General features: G+C 31.8%; 1 long non-coding RNA gene across 1 annotated transcript; it reads left to right on the top strand.

The window, feature by feature from the left end:
- Positions 1 to 2,308: 2,308 nt before the first annotated feature.
- On the top strand, positions 2,309 to 5,022 carry LOC146931844 (uncharacterized). Its single transcript, XR_015006818.1, has 2 exons — positions 2,309 to 2,542; positions 4,582 to 5,022. It is a non-coding gene; the product is annotated as an uncharacterized LOC146931844 (long non-coding RNA).
- Positions 5,023 to 8,305: the final 3,283 nt, after the last annotated feature.

The raw sequence follows: 8,305 nt of genomic DNA on the forward strand, positions 1-8,305 counted from the left end.
ACCATGCTCTTAATCGTGTTCTTTTCCATCCTATTTCTTCAATTCCTCTTTTTCTTTCTCGTTTTTATTATTCGTTTTTCTATTTGATTGTATTTTGTGCTTGATCAAAATTATAATGGTCTCTAATCAATGAAAATCTGAGGGATTTAGTTTAGGTTGATGTGCCAACCATGGAAATTATATTTGGATCTGGTCCCGTATAGAAATGATTGTCAATTTCCCTTTGAAGAAAAAACTGATTATCAATTTGTATTATAATATATTTGCCGATATAAATTTCATTTTTGTTCAAATTTCATTTTAAATCAAAACAAATGTCCAGTTAATGTAATACATTTGTAGTTATCAATTGATGATATGCAGGTATCAAGCGTTGCATTTTCATTCAAGAGTGATTGTAGCATAGGGAGAAAGTGTGGAAATGTGGAAATATCTTACCATAGAAATCTTTAGTAATTAATTATAACCATTAATTAACATTAAAACCAATGGTCAAGATTGGGAGTAAGTCTTTTAACTTACTCTTGGAGTCAATGGATCCCTTCTCTAAAAGACTTTCTTCTCCCACGGTTGGCAACCCATACAGCAGTACATTTGATGCAAAGCCTTTGAATTCAATTGTGTTTGTTTGTTTTGGATCTATATAAACACAATTTCCTTGGAAAAAAATGGAAATTGGGAATCACGTTGAGTTTTGAAATGGGTCAGTTTTTAATGTTGAGATTTGAAAATCCAAGTCTTGCATTTAGAGGAAACTGGTTGCAGAGACAGTGAAGAAGAAAGGTAAATGTGAGAGAAGAAATATGGTCATTTCATTTCCGATCCAATTTACTCACTATTTCTGAATTTGGTAAAAAACTTAGTTTGCTTTTGAATTCCCCTCACTGTTTCTGGTTTATTGTAGATTGAACATTTCCTATAATCCAATTAATTTACGGAAAAAAAAGAAGCATTATTTTTAATTTATTGTCAATTAAAATACTATGATTTTGATATGATTATGGTGATGAAGAGGGACGTGAACAATCTGGAGAGCAACAACAAAGGATTGAAGGTTAGAGAAGATGAGAAGTTGAATGGATTGAGGATGGCATGTGGAAAGACATATATAAGTTTTTTAATCTAGACCATTTATTTTGATCTTGATGGCTGAGATTCATTCTCATCATTCTCATATAAGTATGTCATTCTCACTATATATATATATATAATACTATGAAATAAACAGTGAACTATATTACATTGGGGTTTGAGAAAGAGCAATGATATTTGTACATCATTTAATGACAACTATGTTTATACACAACTAATCAAGATAAGACATGTCATAAAAAAATATAAAATAAATCAAAACATCACTATTTAATACTCCCTCCGTCTCACAATTATTGTCTCTTTAGCGTTTTTTCTTTTTCTCAAAATATTTGTCACTTTACAATACCAATGCAGCATTTATTGTTTTTTTCCACTATTATACCCTTATTTATTGAATTTCATCCAACTTAACTACTCCACTAACTACAATTAATGAGGACATTTTAGTAAATGCTTCTAATTTTACCATTAAAATCAACACAATTAATCATTTCCTTAATAATCGTGCACAATCCTTAAACGACTAATATTGTGAGACGGAGGGAGTAAAAAAATAGTCTTGTTAAACATTGTTCTAAAAGCAATGGTTAATGATTTATTAATAGAAACTTTGTATTGGAAATACAATTCTTTACTTTTTTCTTAGCTATAATTACACTAATTTTCAATACAAATTTACTTATTTTAGTAATTTTACTAAGGGTAGTGTTAACTTGTGCCCTAAGGGCACATGTTAAGAAACCTAAAAGAAGAAAGATTCTCTAAAATTTTGTGCATTTAAATGATTAAAAAGTTAAATATTGAATGCAATGCATAAATTTCAATAAATTTTTTCTATATTTAAATCATTAAAGGCACAAGTTAACATTTACCGATGGTTAGCATTCTTCTTCAAAAAATTGAAAATATATTTTTCTCTTTCTTATTTGCAACGCAATCTCTGTTACTTCATGTTCAGAGTTCAGACACCACGTCGTACTCTTACCATTGTCTTCATCCTCCACCATCGGGCACAAAAAAGCACGCAAACTTCCAATTTTACCCAACGACTTCATGCTCTCTTCAATCATCAATGTTTAATTTCGTTGTTCCACAAAACCACCAACACATACAATTAAAAAAAAAAGAAACAGATAGTGCATAAAACAAGTTGCAAAATTGGGCCCCACAAATATGGTTTATTGGAGGTGCTCTAAGAATTTCCGACATTTCTTCTCCGCATTCATCTTTCTCCTTAACAATGGAAGGCGCGTCGTAGCACGCATGCCGCGCGTCAAAATCCGTGAACTCAAAGACGACTACGTGAAGTTCCAGCTTCCCGACACCGACGCCAGCGTATAACGGATCAGACGCTTGATGTTAGTAGTAATGATCTTTATAGCTCCGATCATACCGTTGTTCTGGTGGATGTTCCTGGTGGTGATGCCTCTGCTGAATCTGATGGAAGGTTCGGTTTCTGATTTTTTTTTTTATTTTACCCTAATAAAAAAAATTAGTTTTTAATAATGGGTTTTCTTAGATTTCAACTGGGTATTTGTGATTTGTCTTTTTTTTTTTATTTATTTTTATGTGATTGTGTCTATGGGTTTTGGTTTAGGGCAAATTAACGTTGAGAACGAACAGTTTTGTTTTAGGCCCTTTGGAAGTGCGTATGGCATAATTGCTTATGTATTAGCTACTTCTATAACGAGGTGAAATAAAGTTGTTTCGACATACTTATAAGCTAGAAGCTATCGTAGAGAGTTTATGGAAATAAGCTGGAAACATCTTATGGATATATCATAAGCTCTATCAATCAGTCTCTGAAGTGCTTAGCTTGTAGATAAGCTCAAATTCACAATACAAACAGACCCTTATTCTCATTTTGGTTTGATGTTTTCAAATGGGTCTTTTTTGTTTTCAAATGTGACATGCATGGGTTTTGTTCTGGAGCAAAATACACAGTTATGTTTTAGAACCTTTGGGTAAACAGCTTACTTAAGAACTTATAGTAAATGTGCTTATGTATAAACTATGTCTATAAAAAAGACCCTATGGGTAAGCATCTTAATTTCGAGCTTACAGCAAGGTGCCTATGAATAAGCTATGCTTATAACAAGTCCCTTTGGGTAAACAGCTAAGTTACAAGCTTATAGCAAAAGTGTTTATGCATAAGCTATGTCTATAACAAAAGGTTAGATAAAGTCAAATTGTTTCCATTAAGCTGTAAGCTGTTTTCACAAGCTACCATGAAAAGATACCCTGGGAAGCTTCTGGAAAGCTGTTTCTATAAGCTCTTTCAAAGAGTGTCACAATCAAAAATGTTTATGCAGTAGAAAAGTTCAAAGCAACCAATCCAAACACACCTTTAATCTCATTTAGATGGTTTTTTTTTTTTTTTTTTACTTCCATTCGCTTTTTAGGATTTTGGATATGCACATTTCACTGGTTTCATATGTAATGCTGGCGTTACTGTTATCTGATACTTACTTATGAGTTATGCACTTTGAATTTCTAACTTTTCAAATACTTGCCTTTCTGTCTATCGGTTTTGTGTTACACACACATGGTTGTTTGATCATTGACGCTTGTATTTATTTTTGAAATTATCTTAACATATGCAAAATGTTTATTAATTATGCTCAATTTTTTGTTATATTTGATAATAATGAACATTATGCGATTCGCTTCAACCTTTTGAGTTGAATTAGAGTGGAAAATGCAATTAGAGGTGTGTGTCCTCTTTCTGCGGTCAATGATGGACATTAGTGATTTGGTGTTTTGAATAATTCTTCTTGTGGGCAAAGTAAACGTTACTTGGCCAGAGTGGGCCTTCTCCCTGAAACCATGGCCAGAGTTTGGTAGTGGCCACCTGCCGCAATGTGCCACAACACCGTTGTAGTGCTTGGTTAGTAATTGCTTGATCTTAGGAGAGACATAATTTAAGATAACATGTGTGAGGGATTTGAGGTAAGTAGAAAAGGTAATAACAGTGCTAAAACAAATGTCGGGGACTTACTATACTTGACAACATGTCCGAAGCTACCAATTTCATAATGATTAGGCTTTAAAGGAAGCTACAGTAAATATGATGTTAATATCCTGTTTATGATGGTTGTTTAGCATGTCCAGCATCATTCATCTGCAGAATATTTTGATCCTCATTTCTGCTGAAGCAATGCTTATAAAGAGTTCTTGAAATTGATATTTGATCAATGCCGAGTCTGTCAACCACCAAGTGTTTACATACTTTTATCTTGTATGCATTTTTAATAAATGGTACTTCAAATTCATTATTAGGTTCTGTGTGATTTATTACTATGAATATGAATCCACTAGGTACTTTTATCTAGTGTGCATTCTTGATCAAAGCTAAGTCGGTCAGCCACTAGGTTCTGTTTGATCTGTTACTGTGAATCCTTCCTTGATGTATTGTTCCTTATAAAATTCATTGTGGTTTGACTGCTTAAGGTAATTTATTGTACTGATTTTTTTTGTATTGATTAGGTGATGGTAGTGTTCCCTGAGGCATATAGTTATTTCTATAAGCCTGGGCTTATAGAAATAACTGCAAAGCAAGATAGCTTCATTTTCACGGTTGAATCTACGGGAGCAGTCAAAGCATCTCAGTTATTGCTGTGGAGGCTGATGATCAGTTTGGTGAGCTGGGTGCACATATGCGTGGAGGATGATTTTGAAGGATTGGAACTTGTTTTGTCGTGTTGCATGTTGGTTTTAACTTTGAAACATGTGCTTAACTCGTTGAACCTAAGATAATTTACTACTGTGTTAGGTACTTGAAGGTAAACTAGATTTAAGTTACTTGACTTGCCAGAAACAGTGGTTAGCTTTACTCTTTGAATCAAATATGTGCTCGCACTTACAGTGATGGGTTTATTAAACTCAATTCGGTCATGATTAAGTTGAAGCTTTGGGTTATTAAAGTCACTTTTTAAACCGTGTATATACAACTTAAATTCGTAAGATTTTTATTTAGTTCAATCGAAGTATGAAAGCAAATCCAATGCTTAGTTCATATTCGATTAGAACATGTTTTTGGTGAGCTTAATAATAATACTAACAAATAGAGGGTGATGAAGTAGATGTAGCATGTAAATATGGTTTTGGCACATGAATCGGTTTTATACGTAAAAAAAAACTCATCCACAATATCAGCATTAGATGTAGATTAACTTGAAGGACCATTTAGGTTCATTCGTAGATATATTGCTGTAAAAAAAGTTGTAAAAAATAGCATAAAATCATTGTAGATAAAATTGTTAAGGCTTTTGTCGGACAAATTAGATTCTTCAGAAGTTGTAGTGTTGGAGTGAAAAAATGTGAATAGAAGTACGGTCTATGTATCGCTGTTTGTCATTCAAGTTATAAGGATTTAACAAAATAGTCTCTCCCTTAATTGCTCACCACCGAACAAAAAAAGGAAGGGGACGATGTTTAATCACTTGTTCAATCCTTTCTTGAAAGAGATGCTCATCTGCTCTGGTTAGCTTGGTAGAGCAGCAGGTGAAATCCGTTATAGATATAGAGTAGGCGGCCAGTAACTTACGACTACTCGACTTTTTTTTTCTTCTTTTTCATAAGCAAATATCTAACTAAGAGGGAGGAGCTCTCCTTGCATAGTGTACCTTTTCTCAGAAATTCCAGGCCCAATACGGTACCACATAGGGCAATCATGTTATCTTTATTGTATCGATTCAATCTGGTCGATCTGGAGAGCGAGTGCGAGAGAGCGCCTAGCACGAAAGATTTTTTGCTTTACTAAAAATACAAGGCGTGTTAGCGCTTTCAAATTACAAAATATTAGTTTAGAGTACAACCTATCATGTTAGCGCTTTCAAATTACAAAATATTAGTTTAGCGTACAACCTATAGCTGTTTTAGTCCTCAAAATTACAAGAATATAGTATTATAGCTCCTATAATTTACCAAATGTCTTTAGCCTCTTAAATTGAAAAAAAATTTAATTTAGAAAATATCCACCAAAATCAATGAAATACTTGTTTATTATCTTGAATGCCCTCTTCTTTGCATCGAGAGAAAAAAAAAAAAAAACTAGCAATATGCTGATGCCACCGAGGCCAATTAGGTTGCTTACCAAAACTTTGATGCGAGGTTTTGTTTAGATATAGACGAATTAGGTTTCTCATCAATTAGCCAGAGTAGTTATTTTCACAGTTAGCCCCCAAGTTTTTTTATCATCTACCTCCTTGTATCGGTCCTCTTGTTATATATGAAATGGCTTGAATTTCTTCCTTAAAAAATTAGAGAATATAGAACATGAAAATTATGGTAATAAATTCATAAGCGTGTGTGAGGAGGGATAATATTTTTGAAATTCTTATCTTTTATTTGAAAAATTATAACAATGAAGCTTTTTGAAATTCTTATCTTTTATTTGTCAATTGAAATTCTTAAAATTTAACTTGAACATAATATCTCATAAATTTCTATCATTTTGAAAATTCTTTAAATTATTATCAAAACAATGGAATCCACCTCAAAGTATTTGAATTCCCTCAAAACATTCTCACATCTAAACACACTCTTAAAATGTTTCCTCCATGGTATTATTGCTACTATCATATTCACTTGAACTAAGGTTTCCCCCTTATTAACTAATTTTCTTTCGGGTTTTTGCTAACCAGTGCCCTAAGGGCAATGGTTAGGGCACTGGTTAAGGATGTCAAAAATAAAAAAATTTCATTAAAAACAACAACTTTTTTACTTTCATAAAGTTAAACATTTCACTTTTCACCAATTTTCAATGCATAATTTCCATTTTAATCTTCTTAACTAGTGTCTTAGGGCACTAGTTAGCATTTCATTTTTCCTAATCATCCATAAGGCCCCCCTTTTTCTTTTTGTACTTATTAAGTTATTATTATAGATTCATCATTCATTCATAAGCTTCTTACTGCGTAACTCCTTTTACCGTATTAATATTCATTTTTAAAGTTCCTTCTACTACTCATATTATTTTTTTGTACTGGCCACTCATGTTAAAAGTCACGATGATTATCATTAGACTAAGAAACCACTATATTATCAACTCTTTTAATTGTATGCTTTCAATCTTATTGTCAATTTTTTTTTATTGTTATGTTGTTATGGCCAATTTGAATTCTACGACTCTAAGAATTCAAACTCAATACATATGAAAGAAATAAAAAGGAAATTAAAATAGGATATGTTTAGATTTGTACCAAAATAATCATATGGTTAGGTAATGTAATTTTCTACTTATCCTCTTTCATTTTCATTGCTCATGTTATTCTCTTATATGGATATGATCTTATTTCTTAATTCTTTCAGGTTGTTTTTAAATTTTTTCTCTATACTCTAAGAATTCCAACTCAATGAAGGCCACAAAGGAAAATAAATAGGAAATCAAAATAGAATGCATTTAGATTTGTACCAAAATAACATCATGGTCAAGTAATGTAATTTTCCACTTCTTGAATTGAATTGAGTGATGACAACTTATATCAGTCTTAACATAAATCGTTGCATGTGGATTTGTCATGCAATGTAATTTTCTACTTATTTTAAACTGAATTGAGTGATGACAAGTCTAACATAAATGGTCACATGCGGATTTCATTATTTATATATATTATGCTTTCTACAAGAGGAATCACATGTTGTCGTATTTTTTTAAAATTGGCAAAGATGTATTAAAGAACTCAAATTCAAGCACGATGTACCCGAATAATAGTGATGACAATTATATATATATATATATATATATATATATATATATTAATCTAACAAAAAACTTTGCACGTGGATTTCTTTCTCTATATATTGCGACTTCCACAAGAGGGATCACATGTTTTTTTTAATCAGCAAAGATATTTTTAAAGACCTCAAATCCAAACATAAGATGTACCCGAATAAGAGGTAAAGAGCTACAAAAATGATACTCTAACTGAAAAAAATAACTGAGCTTTAACAACGACCAAAACAAAAAGCCATATAGCCAAAATAAGAAAGCAACTAAGCAAAAATGATAGACACGATAGTAAAAATATTAAAATTTAGTTGGATTTAATAAATTATTCAAACAAGTAGATAATTATTTATATTTTAGTGATTAATGATAAATCTACTAAACTAAATTAGAAAAATAATGTCCGTGGAAATTACCATTTTGCCCTTCTGAGGGGCGTTTTGGTAATCCTGTAATTTGAGAGAAGGGCATTTTGGTAAA

This window comes from Medicago sativa, chromosome 4, assembly GCF_051527215.1.
Source record: "Medicago sativa cultivar Bolivia chromosome 4, Bolivia_mono, whole genome shotgun sequence".
NCBI classification, from domain to species: domain Eukaryota; kingdom Viridiplantae; phylum Streptophyta; class Magnoliopsida; order Fabales; family Fabaceae; genus Medicago; species Medicago sativa.